At 42.4% G+C, this 15617-nt stretch overlaps 1 protein-coding gene across 2 annotated transcripts in view; it reads left to right on the top strand.

Annotated features, from left to right (window-relative positions):
* Positions 1–15617, top strand: part of LOC119654308 (protein slit) — a 364703-nt gene that overhangs the window by 224510 nt on the left and 124576 nt on the right. The window lies entirely within an intron of this gene.

The following is a 15617-nucleotide window of genomic DNA, read 5'->3' as shown; positions in this document are numbered from 1 at the left end:
AGAAAAGCACTTACGAGAACATATAGGTGAACACCTTTTATTAGTTAGCTACCAAAATCCATATCCTCAGAATCTTAATTGACTCCTCTTACTGCGTCTAAACGTTTATTCTTCAAGGCGAAAGCCAAAAATGACGAGATTCTTGGTAAATGCTACTAAGGCAAAGACATGAAACTCCATTTTATTGAATGGAAAAAGGCAGTCTGCCCAGAAGCACTTGTTTTGTGAAGAACGTGGCGTAAGACCACTAAAGTTAAGAAGATATACTAAGCACACATGAAACCTTAGCGGGGACAAAGTTGAAAGATTGATATCATTTCTATCTACATTCCAAATATAAAGCTGATATCCATTCATGTCCGGATAGCTGCGTGGTTAGAGCACAAGGTTGTCGTACGGAAGATGGCGATTCAAATTTCACTGGTGGCAATGGGGTTTGTATCGTGATTTGACTTTGGATACCAGTCGATTCGGCTGTGAGTACCTGAGTCAAATCAGGGTAACAATCTTGGACGAGCGCAACGCTGACCATAATCATTCCCCGTTAATATTCAGTTTGGCCTTCATCGTTTTTCACTATTTCGATTAAGATTAATCATTGCTTCAATTCCGATAAGGTCCCCCAAGTTTTGAGGAGTTCCCTCGAGTTTTGCAACTTTCTCACTGCGATGAGCCTTGGTTCGTCTTTGGGTAAATTTATAATAGATTCCTAACAACAAAATAAAGTGCTGCGTTGCTATCTTGACCAATATTAGCAAAACATAAATAGATACTTTGAGTAAAGATGTGATAGTTGAAACAAAAACTCGAAACCATTTCCTTTAGCATCACCAGACTAGTAGAGCTAACCGATTTCGAATTTTTGTTCAATATTGTATTATCTTCAATGATTTAATCATCAGGAAATTGTTTGTAAGCGCAAGTATCTTGGCCTGATGAAGTTCCATCCATTATCGACACGTGGAGCACCCGCTTTCAAATTTATGGAATGAAAAAATTGTGACGGTAAACATTGAAAAACAAAACTAAACTTCGTAGCTAGAAGGGAGAACTCTCAGGATCTCATAAAACAGAGGGAATTGGAAGAACGACCACAGACTCTATATTCAGGCTAAGTTAACCGGCAATTTGATAACAACAACTGCTAAAAATTACCTGTTAGGTCATACTCATTACATATCTCGGAAATGGTGCGTTATCATGACCATTACGAATTTCCCATTTTTAGGATTTTGTTTGAAAAAAAATACCTTATTAAAATCGGTTCAATAATTATCTGTCTGTTTATCACACGCATCCAGACATGCAGTGAATGACATCCTCCTACGATGAGATGAAGGGGGGATCGTCATACATGCAAAAGGAGAATCTGAATTTTTTTCACCGAATATAGTCGTTTTGGGTATCAAATTAAAGGTCTTTATTAGTACTTTTCGATGCCGGTCTGAGTTTTGACATTTGTTAGAAAGGCGGGGAGTGGAAGGTGTCGAAATTGATCATTTCTTTACTAGACCCATTGTTAGGAACTACCCAACCGAGAAATCTGAAAAAAATCATGAAGCTGCCTCTATATGATGTCCGGGCCTCAAAATGCTCTCCATATTTGCTCAAATTAAGTTAATAGCATATTACTATATTTTTTGGGACATAGATCAAGATAATCAAACTATTGCTCACAAAGTTACAGTAGCTCAAAGTTGTCTTTTCCGTGTCATTTTACTGCAACTAAATATCAATGCCACACTTAAGTGGGTAGTCTGACATGCTAAATGCATATACATAACGGACAACGTACAAATGGGATAGTTCTGCATTCAAATACACAGAAGAAACAAACAAAACCTTAATACCTGAAGCGCCAAGCTTCCGATTTTCCGACTTGTTTTAAGGTAGGTTAGTTACGTTTATTAAATGGAGGGTGTTAAAACTGAAACGTCCTTTCAGACGTTTTCCTGCTTGTGACGCTGCCAGGCTTTTGCATTCATGTCGTCTCTCCAAATTAGAAGGTACATAAATACTTCGATACATTTGGGGAACTGAATTTTAAGTATTTCCGTCTGAAGTCTGAGGAAGGTGTCAAAACGGCGGAAACCAGGCGGCTTTATATAAAACGACCTTTTTCTGACTTGGGCTGAGAACAACAACTCGATTTTTAACAGATGATATATATGCAGGCAATAGTGGCCCGTTAGAAGTCCTTCTAAGGATTTCGTGTCCCTCTCCTCGAGGCGCAATAAAATGCTGCTTTCGTAATCTTGGTGTTTTTTTCAAAAAGATTGTGGTTGCCAAAATGACTTCATTGACTTCGTAAATCCTGGTAACTTAACCTTTGATGGCAGACTTAACGGGGATGAGTTAATACCAAAAGTCTGTTTGAGTCCCACCATTATAGAGCCAGCCAATTGATGAACTGGTATGACAAACTCTCATTGTAAATAATGTCAACGTCAGCAAGAACGTTTCTCCCTCGTTTAAATTAAAGCAATTATTGGTGATAGCTTCACATTAACTGGCTCTATGTGGTGTTCAATGCTGATAACGCTGCTGAATTATTGGAACAAAGTCGTAGTTATGAGTCTGCTATCAATTAAAATGACATATACATATCTCCAAGTAGTCCTCCGGTAGTCATGTTTCAAGGACTCTGACCAATTCCATAATCAAATATTCTGAAAATACCTGAAGTCGCGTACTTCTTCCATTACTAACTGGCCAGTTCTATCCAACTATGTTTCCGATTTTCCCAAATTTTTCGTATATCCCAAAATATAATTCAGGTCCAGGTTTGTTTGCTGTCATTAATCTTTAAACAAGCTACTCCAGCTATATAAATGAATGCTTGCTTAACGTATTGACTGCTCTATTGTTTATTCTAGGCGTTTTCACAATGACCTTAAAAAATGTGCACTTACGGTGCTCTTTAGAGTCTATCATGTGATACATACAGGTACAGGTAACTTAAAGGTCTTTAGAGCAAGATTTGGGGATGGATGGCTGAATATTGATGCATTATTTGATGTTATTTATTGCTGTTTGCTTCTTTAATTAGGGTCCATTGTAATGGATTGTTAAAATTAATTAGTTTGCGGTAACTTCGTAACGGGATTCATTCTATAGACTTTTTACTTTGGTGGTATATTGGTATTATTAATTAAAAGCCATTATTCCAAAATTCATCGTGAGATTTACTTCAAAATGATTCGCTAAAATATGCATATTCAGCACTTGTTGTTAGAGCCATAATTCCTTACTTATGAAGCACTCGTGGCTTTCATCCAAGAAGAACTTTTCATATTTTCACAGTCACTCTTCGAACTGGGTTTATTTTTTCCGTCAAAGTTGGTGCGCTTTAGGGTTGAATTGTGGATGAATGAGCACTTGCCAGCTAAAGTACTTCAACTTTTACTAGGCTAACAAAGATATTCCTTCGCCCTTCGCATTTCGTCGATCCTAGGCGCTTTTTCTTAATTTTTACCACTGGTTACGAAAACAGGCCCAATCAAAAATAGCTAGTCTAATTGCATCTCTCAGCAACAGATTGTTCACTTATTTATTAGTAAATAGGGTATAAGAACCATTTTTGGAACTTCAGATGGCCTTTTCTATGCTCGTTTTTACTCAACACTGTCATAAGTGCTGGATTTCTAATCTCCAATGGCAATTGGTTTTGAACCACTTCAGCAAATGATTGTAGACCCAAAGTCGTTTGAGTGAATGGTTCAGTAAGCAAATTTGACATCCAGTTATCGACCTAGGCAGCGATGCTATGATAAGCACACTTAGTTCACCAGCAATCCTTTGATTACTTGCATATAGGTTTAAAAGTAATTGGTAAGCCAAAGCAATACAAATGGCCGGAACTATTGATGTACTACTCGGACTTGGGGAGCACCTTGTCCGTAAATCTAACAGATTTGGCCACGAACCTCCAGAAATGTCACTGCTTAGATAAGAAACTCGCAGTATTCATTTATTCCTGCAGATAATTTGCACTTAACTTTTCAGTAGTATTTAAGGTACCGCTGGCAGTATTCTTCGTTCTCTTGCAAGTGAGGTCCCTTATAACAATCTTCATTCGCTTGAACAGCATGGTCTCATCGGTATTCCCACGTAGTGAAGCACTTGCTACTTCATTTAGATCGTCTGTAAACGATCCATTCATCTATCATCAATTTTCAGAAGAAAAATCACACATATGAAGATTATATCCAAATTGTTATTATGTTTGATGGTCCGGAAGAATAGTCCTTTTGGAATAGCCCCATGTAAGAGATAATGAGACCTTTCAGAATCCAGCTGTTGCCTAACATACATGCAAAAGCCGGGCAAGGCTCCCTAAAATATAAAAGTTTGCCATTGTAACTAAAGTTAACTCGGTGTCCACTACCCTGAAAGAGAGTCCCGCCCTGTACGAACTAGCGTTTATAAAGCTTAGTCACCATTGCAGCTAGCTGGAGTTCAGATGTTCGCTAGGATAAGGTAGTCGGAATACTTTATACAGTCGCCCAACTAGCCTGTCACTTTGATATTCATTTTCATCTGTTTTATGTATCGCGTCCATTCCTATTTTATAGTGAACATCTTTTCTTTAATAGTGATACTCATTGACCTTCCGTGTGACAGCCTAGCCCTCTAACTATTGGGCTACCCGCAGTCTTCCTTCCCGGAATCAACCGAACATGTCCTTAAAGCCCATCAAATGTACACTTTTTAGCTCGCAACACCGAATTCACACATTTACGTTGTACTATTTGGAGCCGTAAATTGTGATTGGGTAAAAGTCACTCAATAAGCTGCAATGGACTTTAGGACTTGCAGAAGCGGCAGGTAGACTTTATTTTGATGTAGTACTGTCAGCACGATGCATAATAGTGGAGAAGCTTCAGCATTCTGAAGAGTTTTTTTACATTTAATGAGTGTCGCAAAGCGGACCGGAAGCAAAGGTTCGTAAGGTCGACGCAACACCAACAAAGTGTACAAACCTTAAGTTGGCCCGATTTGAAACGTTACGTACCTTATTTTTTGGAGTTACATGCAATATCCTATCTATTTTCAAATTTTCCAATTTACCTCATCTTCTCGTATCCGAAACACCGGTCCATAATACGCTACTGCACTAACATAACAATCAAGTGGTGAATAATATCTATTATGTGTATCTAGTTGTGGTGCAAATAATTGTATCGCATACTATCAGCACTAGATTATAGAGGCCGCGTCGTGTATAATGGCGGCGACGAACCATCCAATTTGGCCGCTTGATATTCTACAATGGAGACTTTCTCTTTGAAGTTTTATGTCAACCTGGGCTTTTGAAAGTTAATGGAATCGAATCGAGTCCATGAAATATTACTCATTATGTTTGCATGCATGTACCATAAAGTGCAGATATCCGTGACCCATCGATTGACCTGCAGACAAATTGCGCAGCAATGAACTCGATTGACCGGGTCCAATTCGACGCGATACTATGTTGAATGTTTTGGTTTGGCATTCATCAGGGGGTATTCAAGCTAATTAAGCAATTATTTCAAGTGTTCGAGATTTCATCGAATTGATCCGGGCAATGGCTTCAGGATTTGAAATATTTATCAGAGAGCAATTTTCATTTGATTTAGATTATTCGGTTGAATGGGTTTGAGAATGCAGTGGGGAATTATGAAATGGAATAGTGATTAGCAAATAGGGTACAGAATGGGAAATGTTATTGCGTCCTTGCAAGTTATGTATGGAAATTTCCAACGTTATTCGAGTGGAACTTGACATAAAATTAAAAAGGGGCCAAGGACGAGAAAAACGAACTACATCAAAACCTAATTCCCAAACCGCTAAAAATAACCCAATAGAAGTCGATATTATGGGCTGACATCACTCGAAAAATTACGATTGCGAAGCCTTTAAAAAAATCAACATTTAAGGATAGGCGGGAAACTGAGGAAAACCTTATGAAGCATAAATACCTTTACTACTACTACTAACCTTAAATAGACATCTTCATATTTAGCCTTAAATAAAGGACATCTTCATATTTACAACCCAGACACATCGGATAGGTCTTTTTCAACGAGGAATCAGTAGGAGATGTCCAAACGTTCGTAGCAGTTTGCAAGTGTCTGAGAAACCTGTCTGAATTGGCATATCAGGGAATAGGAGGTTCTAATTAAGGGCCAGAAGCATGGCAATATCTTAAAAAAAAAGAAAATTGCGTGTCATACTTAATACTAGATGTTCGGTTGGTTATCTCCTGTTCACTCCTTGGTGGAGTCTAGTGCATCCCCGCAGTAAGGCTATATTTCAGCTTCATGATAAACTCAGAGCAGCAAAACAATCACAAAATGTGCAGAAACATCCACGGCGACTGGGAGTCAAATCCAAGGTATCGAGATCGGAAGACCAGTGCTCTAACCATCGCGTCGTTGATGCATAACTGGACAGAATACTACATAGACAAGAGGTTAATAAGGAGAATTTAACCACGAAAATCAAAAGGCTAGGCTATGTGCCAAGCAAACTGTAGGATAGTAACTGAACCCTTGCTTGTAAGAAACTTCGCAAAAGTAATTTTGAATGTCACAAAGGTCACACTTCCAGGCCAAGTCAGCCTAGTAATGCCATGTTATGACAGGCATCGTTTACAATATAGGTGGATTAGTAATCGGAACACGAAGTCTGACATAAAAAGAAGCGATTTAACAGACCGTGGAACAGTCGATGGAGTAAACTGGCTGAGATGGTTGCCTCTGCACTTTATCTGCATCGCAGAAAGCGAATATATGATTCCCACTCGGGGCCGAGAAGTTTATCGTATGTCTCCAGTAAATGCAAAACATGCCAACTTTTGCAATGAGACAGCCTTGTACCGACTTTTCCTGGCGCGGATGGTTGAGGTAACTAGACCAACCAGGGTGAAAATTTTTCCCGCATTACTCGTGGGGAACAAGACATGGACTCAAATAAAGAAAGATAAAGGAAGAATAGGTGGTAATGTCAAGTGCACCATCGGAGGACGAGCAAGGGCAGTACAGTCGGTGCCAGCAGTAACTGCGAAGTAGCCGACGGATTAAGGGTTTCCAGATTGAAAACCATTTCCGTCGAGCTGCGGGTAGGGAGTGCCAGTCATAAAACTCCTAACCCGAAACCCTTTAACGTCGGGGGTCCCCCAAAGAGAAAGGCTGACAAGGATGTCACCACCAAAAATCAGCAAAGAAGCGAAGGTCTACTTGAGTCCTGCTGAAAAACCAATATCAGAAGGCCATTCATATTCTAAGCAAGATTACGAAATATTTCTCGGAGACCAGGGTTCTTAGCAAAAAAAAATTCGAACTCCTGGTCGCGTTCGAGACAAGAATCCTCCGAAGAATTTTTGGCACCATACATGAGGATGGAAGATTCTGTAGTCTACGACGAAATCTGTGAGCAATATCACGACTGTCTAGTTGTGGATAAAATCCGGCTCAACAGGTTGCGCTGGGCTTGTCACTTAATTCGTAAGGATGAGGATGATCCAGCCCGGAAAGTCTATAAAACCGGGGTGTCTGGAGTTCCTTACCGAGGCAGGCCTAGACCGGATACCGGTTGTTACGCCGTTGACGATGAAGTCTAGCTACGCGAAAGCTTCGAGGAGGATATGGCCCCTGGTATTCATAGTTTGACTGCCCCAATCCACGCCCACGCTTTAAAATCACCCGCAATGATTTTGGGGTTTCCACTTCGTGCATCTAAGACTAGCATACCTAGCATTCGTTCCAATTCAGCTATCCTCCTGACTAGTCCCCCTTCTGGAAACTCCATCACTTCTTGAATGGCTTGACTTCCAGACGACTTCCATATTGCCATCTGTAATCCAGGCACCGCTCTTATTATTGCTCGCTGATTATGGCAGCTTTGATTCTCGTCCTCTAGATGGTCTGCCAGAGAAGGTCTGGCGCTACCTTGGAGTGGTTAAGGTTGATTTGTATTACTCTCATTTCTTTGCTGCATATAAAGCTCTCCTAAACACTGAGCATCTGCTGCTGCCTGCAACGTACCGACAGATGAGGCTCTTTTTCCCCTTGCAAAGCATACATTCAGGCTCAGCCTTGCACTCCTTGAACATATGACCTTCTCCCCCACATTTTCCGCAACTTTTAGACGTTTCACAGTCAGCGGTGCATTTCGTTGCTATGTGGCCAAATTCCAGGCATCTAAATCAGCGCTTTAGGGACACCTACTCCCTGAGTCAGCAAAGAACCCAACCTTGATCGCTACTTCACCTGGTAAGCTTATAGTTGCCGTTTGCATGCCTCCATAAGTCTTCCACAGTCCTCTGATTGCGGAAACTTGCCAACTAAAAGGTCTGAACTGCTTTTCTAAGGTGTCACGGATTTCCTCCTTGGTCATGATTTCGTAAATAACCTTACATTGTTTAACAATCTCCTGCTTTCTGGCCCATAATTGTGCGTCTTCTCCATAGGACTTCTCCACCTTGCCGAGGACATTTTAAATCGTTTTGCCCGGAGACTTCTTCAGCTCCAGCACCAAATCTCCTTTTTGGGAGCGTCGGGTGATGTTTGCTCGAAGATCCATCAGCTCAGGATCGGATTTGACCTTCCTGAGGATATGGGCGATAGTCATATCACCTTTTCTGGATATGATAATCATTTCGGGCCGTAATCTTTTTTCATGTGTCGCATTTTTTTGCCGCCAACCTTGGTCCATACTTCCTTGGTTCCTTTTTGGAGGTCTACCTTCCTTGGGTCGATTCGAGCCGCGCCGCTGTTTCCACGAGTTTGGTCACTTTGTTTGCCTTCCCCTTTTTGTCTTTTCGCGAATCGTTTGCGCCCTCTCTACTCCTCTTTTCAAGCTTACCTCCCTTTGCATTTTGAGGGGGTGTAACTTGTGCTGCCTGGGTGACGCTTGATTTCTTCGAGGCATTTTTTTCGTCCTTGGCACTATTGGCTCGGACCATGTTTTTGATGGCCTGGTGCACATTGTGTTTCTCCTTTATGAATTCGGATAACTCTACCAACTTTCCTCCGAGTAGGGCAAACGATTATTTGTCCATATTCTGACACTGCTCCTTTGCTTAGTTTTCCCACTGAGCACTTCCATATTTAATAGCCTTCCGGGAGATTCTTTGATTTCCTTTCTTTATCAACGTTGATTTCGAAGGAGATCGCAGGATCGTCGAACTTCTCCGAAGTGGATCAATCACTAAGTCCTGCGACATGTCGAGACCAGGTGTAGTCACCCCACTATGGACTAATGAATAACCAGTTTAGAGACTTTAAAGGCGGTATCGAATGTTTTTTCCAAAGTCCCGACCTTTGACTCAAGTTCGTCTGTGGTGCCAATTCACGCACCGCAGAGTTTGTTCTTAATTACTTGATCAAACTTTCTCCAGTCGATCCTCCTGGGGTCTCTGAACGGTTTGGAGATCTCTGCTGCGAGATCTAGACTGAAAAGTATCCAACTGAGATCTCCACCGTAAGAATCGTATTGTCGGTTATTAGGATGATATCAAGAACCTCCTTCTAGGAAGGAGAAACCTAAAGGAAATTCTAAGTGAAACGCTATCACCAGTAAGAATGTGAGAATGCTAGCACGCCATGAAGATTGAGATACATCGATCCAAGATAAACAGCGAAAAGCAGAAGAGGTCAGCGAGACATGGTTACGAGCGCCACTCATAGAAGAAAGGAAACATAACTACAGTGGGTCAACCCCGCCCCATTATGTATTGTCTAATGATGGCAGGGGAGGGTATTTCAATACCATGTTTAGACCACTATGTTTTGAGCATTTTCACCTGCCCCACAAAGAAAAACCTCCGTAATATCCACTCTAACAAGCCATAAACAGCTGCACTCGAAGTCATGTGCTTGCAACTACATGGCCACACAACAACGCACTGCGTCAAAGAGACGTCACTGATACCAGGGTAAAAGGTTGAAATTTCTCTCGCTCATGTACGGGAGAAGGTGCAACATGTGCAATGATTTTTTACACCATATAAATTCAAGCAATGTGCCGGTAGACGAATCTTCTCTATGTAGTCTTCTTGGTCCTACCTAAAGCCGCATGGTCCTTACCCCGGGACAGGCTTTTCCTTCCTTTAACTCTGACTGTTTCCATAAGGAGTAATTACTAACTATTGTAGTAATCAGAGAAGTGCAACTAGATTATTTGTACATATGTATGTATGTAGCAAAACATCTCCCATAAATAGCTGAGTACGGTGAGTGCAGAGAATTGAATTAATTGCAATGAGATCAAAGAGTGTTTATTCGTAGTAACTATTATACAATAGTATCATTCCCCCAGGTAATCCGAAATAAATTTCAAATCCAATCCAATTTCTTACTCATCTCTTGCTATCTTGCAATAAGCCCTGGTGGTAGCTGAGCACATAAACACAAATGTTTTGTCTTTCCACCATTCTAAATATATGTACACCGATCGTCTCACCAATATCCAATATCATTAAGAAACAAACAAATGGAATTTCCACAGAATATTCCAAATCGCCCATCAAGAATTCAGTATCTGATACGAATCTTTTCCGGATTGAGGTGGCCATTGCTATTCCTGATAGGATGAAATTTGGTTCGATCCATTTCATTTGAAATTATTATTGTTTCCTATGCTTCCCAGAAAAAAAAACACAACCTACAAAAGGTATTATAGACAGAACGATCAAAATATTAGTTTTTCGTATTATCAATACAAGTCTCCTGCTGGGTCATCGATATCGTGTGATACATTTTGATGAGAATTTTCCAGAGTGTATCTAACGACAGAATCGATTTTCATGCTTTTATGATCGAAATGTGATAGAAGTTTAAGACGTGGATGGCGGGGGAGGTGTTTAAAATATGATAGGAAGCATAAGAATAAAGTATAGCATACCTTCCAGAAGAGTATCTACAAAGGTCATAAGACACTGCTCCCTAGGACCTTTAAAGAATAACTGTTCAAGCGATTTAGTAACACATTCAGGTACACTGTAAGACTGTTCCGACTGGGGCACCTACCGCGTATCATGTGTTAATCGAAATTCCAAAAGCGGTTAAACCAGGAAAAGAATAACCATCATCATAAAAGCCTTCCTAAAAAAATCGAATATAATGCATGAGATACTAAAACATGTTCGATACAAGATACGATAGAAGCCAATAACATTCAGTATCTTTTAAGAAGTTTTTACTCCTGCCGCGATAAGTGGTTCCCGCATTTGTGTGTTAATTTTCCTTAAATGAAATGTTTTATCGGCTTTCTCATCATCGTCATTATCATCATCATCAGGCTCAGCGTCATCATTGTCGGTTGGTCCCATGTGGCGGCGGCAACTATCTAACTGATTATCTTTTGTCCTCTTTGGTTTCGGTTCAGTTGTTTTCTAATGTTCCAACGTTTTTAATGATAATTTAGCGTATAATTGGCTCGGTGGATCACGACAATGTTTTCAGGCCCCGCAACGAGTTGAAAGTTAAGATGCGGAGAAGCTTAGACGGGAACTCTTTATCTAGTAGACAATCGATTGATGGGGTTTGATAGAAGAGATGATGCTGGTCGGGTCCATTTCCTCTTCTTTCTTTAGATGACCGATTGTTACAGATAAGATTCAGTTTGGGAACGTCTAATGAAAGCCTAACGCAATGTTCAATGTTCAAATGTTCTGCCAGTCAAAATGCTTGGTCATCATAAATTTATAAATCAGAAAAATCTTTGAACCAATAATCGTTGGATGCATAATTTCTAGCTTATCTGAAGAAATGTATTTTCAGATAGACCAAAAATTGCAAGTTTTCTGCGTCGGCAGAGGCGAATTCACCACGGCGATGTATTCGTAGTTCGCGCCTCTGATGTGCCGCTACATCACTCCACCCCCAGCTGAAACCGTGCGGGTTCAGCGGAGCAAACCAACCACGTCATCCCGCCGTAGGGTTACTGGGTGGACCTAACGCTCCGCGGGCACTTTTTTGAAGCGTCTGCCGGTTCATAGAAGGCCGTTAAGCTTCGACAAGGAGACCCACTTGAAGCTTGAAGGAGTGCTTCCCTCGCTACAGAACTCTAAAGGGGTCCTCGTATGGTGTTTGCAACGTCCTCCGAGGAGCATCCACCAGAATGAAGACCTGTGAATATATCTCGAGGTTCTGGGGTTGTCGACCTCCGGCGCCGTGTGTCGGGACGGTGGAATCGGCCGCAGCTTCGAAACCGCGTGTCTGAGCAGACTTAGCATGCAGGAGTCGCTTGACTCTGCTCCGATGTCCAGCACAGGATCGGCAGGGAGGCGAAGATTCTGTCGGTGCGCTGTCCAAAGGCCAAGGAGGACGAAAGGCAAGGATTGCGACCACGATGGATCGTCGCATGGCATCAAGGCGGTCTTTAGTGTCCGGTGCCAACGTTCCAGCACCCCATTGAAGGGCGAATGGTATGTAGTAGTCTTCTGACGTTTGAAACCTACGAGCTTGCCTAACTCCGAAAAAAGAGTAAACTCAAACTGCATGCAAGGTACCCTGATCCATAATGATTACGGCTGGTCCACCAAGAACGGGATCCACTGTCGACAAAGCGCCTCGGCACACTATTGTGCCGTAATGTCAGTCATAGGTATTGCTTCAGGCCACCGCGTAAACGTGTCTATGATTGTGAGGTAATACTTGTATCCGTGCGAGTCTCGCAAAGGGCATGCATTTGGTCGACCAGGGGAATACGCCTACATCTTTTCTTACGTGCTTGTTAATTTGCACTTTTGGCATGCGATGCATTTTTTGGCCCAGGTGTTTACGTCCTTGTTCATGGCCGACCAGAAATATTTCCAGTGACTTACCGGTTCGTCGTCCTAATACCTGGGTGCGCAAAATCATGTATTGCGTGAAATATCTTTCTGCGAAAATCGGCCGGAATGAGTGGTTTGTCTGAGGCTTCGCAGGGGGGACTGTGACCTCCGAGATTCGAGACAAAGCGTCTGCAACGACGTTGTCATTTCCAGACAAGTATTGGATATCAAAAGTAAACTGGCTGATGAAACTCAGTTATCGAAGCTGGCGAGGGGGCGTTTTGTCAGGCTTATGGTCCGTGAACAATGTGAACGGCCTGTTCTCAAGTGAGAAAAGAAAGTATTTGATGAAGAGGTACGCGGGGAGTAGCTCACGATCCTAGGCGCTGTAGATCCGTTGAGAGATGGGTTGAGAGGTTTCGAAAAGAAACTTAACGGTTGCCACGGCTAGCGGTGCATCTGACTGAGGAAATACCAGTAGTCTAGCAAGCTGTTATTTGACCGTGTCAAACGCCTGGATGGGCTCAGTAATCCATACAACCTCTCGGGAGTCTTTGGTTTTCGCCCCAGACAAAAAAGCGTTGAGGATCGCTTGGGGATGAGCGGCCTTGGGCAAGACGATAGAAATATAACAAGCCCAGGAACCTTCGGAAATCCTTCACCGTGTTTGGCAAGGAAAAGTTTTTATTCGCTTCAACCTTCCTTCCTTCAAGTTGGATTCCGTCAGGGATAATCCTGTGATGAAGAAATTTTATTTGCTCCTGTAGGAATTTGTATTTTTCAACATTTAAAACGAATCCGGCATCAAGACGACGTTGCAAAATGCACTCGAGATGGTCCAAATGCTCAAATTCGGAAGAAGGGACCAAAACATCATCATGTATCCGAAAGAGAAATTTAAGTTTCGTTGGGCAGAGTGGATGAATTTCTGGAATGTCTGCGTAGCTTTGCATCAGCCTTAAGTCATCCTGGTGAATTCGAAGAGTTTGAAAGGTGTGCAAATAGCCTTTTTCGGTACGTATTCGGGAACAACAAGGATTTGGTGATACACCTTGGCTAGATCCAAGGTCGTAAAAATACGGGAGTTTGTAAGTGAATGCGCGAAATCGGGGGAGAATTGTGTGAGCATTCAGACGCATGTAATCTCCGCATGGCCTCCATTCGTCGTTTGGCTTAGGGACCTAATGAAGTGGAGATAACCAACAACTATTGGAAGGTCTACAAATACCCTGCTCCATTAAATCATCAAACTCTTTCCTTGCAACAGCTAGCTTCTGAGGTGACAGAGGACGCACCTTTGAGAGGATCGAGAAGCCGGTAGTGTTGATGTGGTGCTGCACATCATGCTTAACCGGCTGGTAGAAACTACTTTCAGTAGTAATGTTGTAATATATCCTGTGAATTTCGCGAATTCAATGGTCAGCATCGTCCCCCAAAACTATAGAAAGAGTGTTATCAGCACAAGCAGAAATCTTCCCTGCCGACTTTAAAGACGTTGCGGGGTCTATTAAAGTTTTGCTTTGCAGGTCCACCAACAGCCTATAGTGATACAAGAAGTCTGCGCCTAAAATGAGAGTGCTAATGTCCGCCAGAACAAATCCCCACGAAAAAGTTCGACGTAATCCAAGGCTCACGTCCCCTGCCTATAGCCATAGATGCGGATGGGAGAGGAGTCCGTGGCAACCAGTCGTAGGTCTTGCGGTGTCAATGTAATTGGACGGGGTACCGGGATAGCCGACATCACCGTCGTCGAGGCACCCAACGAGTCTAATTTTTCGCAGCGTTGAAACTGCATTCTGTGGTACATTCAGTCACTTGCGGTCCGTATTTACGCTGGGTCCCGACGTGCGACTAGCCGAATGTCCTTTTTGGGAAGTGGACCTTGTTCGTGACTGCTATCCAGATCTACCTCCGAACGTAAAGTGCCTACCGTCGCGCCTGCCCTCCTGTCAGGCTGTCAACTGTTTCGGCTGCAGTTTCGTCGACAGAGGCCGTCACACGTGTATGAATTTCGGCCGCAACACTTTAACACGTTACCTGAGGCCAGGTCTATTTAATATAGGAGCAAAATCCGTGGATTCAGGGAGATTCAGCGACGTTGGTATCTTTCCTATACATCTCCCTCCATTTCACCTTGAGTGTAACGTGACTCTCGGCTCCAAATGTCCTGTTCCGAAAAATGACTTCAATTATGGTGTCCAGGGGCTCAGGTCACCCTTCCACCGAAAAGTGGTGGCGTTGCGGTTCCCACCTTCTGCAGAAGAAAAACGTCTGTCACATCCTTACAATAAATGGAGTTGGGCGACTGAGCTATATAAGCCTCCGCTCGGCAGTATGAAGAGTGGTCGGACTAACGCCCACTACCACCATCACTGCTGGCTCCGAAACGATATGGTAGGAGAATGCAGAGCATCTTGTCTTCGTACTTGCGCTATGTATGAACATTTCCTTACTGAAGGAGTCAGCCCATATTTCGCAACCGTAAAGAAAAACGGACTGATTCGCGCTTATCCGCAACCGACGCCTGCTGGATAAAGGAGATCCCACATTGCACATCAGCCGGAAAATCGCAAACATCTGTTCAAAGAAGCTTATCTTGAGGTCTATCATGATGCCGAGGTATTTCACCGCCGAGTTTAACAAGATCATGGTGTCAACAATGTGAACAGGGATGAATGCGGGAGCCTCCTCCCTGGTCAGGACGACAACTTCAATTTTCTCCGGAGCTAGGAAGGACTATTCTCAGCAACTTTGACCTGTCTGTCCGAACATGTTCGGTTTCACTTTAATAAACAAAGCAATGATTTTTTTTTTATTTCGGATAATCTGAGAGTGGCTACGAGATCAATGTTCTCTT

Source organism: Hermetia illucens, chromosome 4 (assembly GCF_905115235.1).
Source record: "Hermetia illucens chromosome 4, iHerIll2.2.curated.20191125, whole genome shotgun sequence".
In the NCBI taxonomy this organism is placed as follows: Eukaryota; Metazoa; Arthropoda; class Insecta; order Diptera; family Stratiomyidae; genus Hermetia; species Hermetia illucens.
This window is presented reverse-complemented; position numbering and strand designations above follow the sequence as displayed.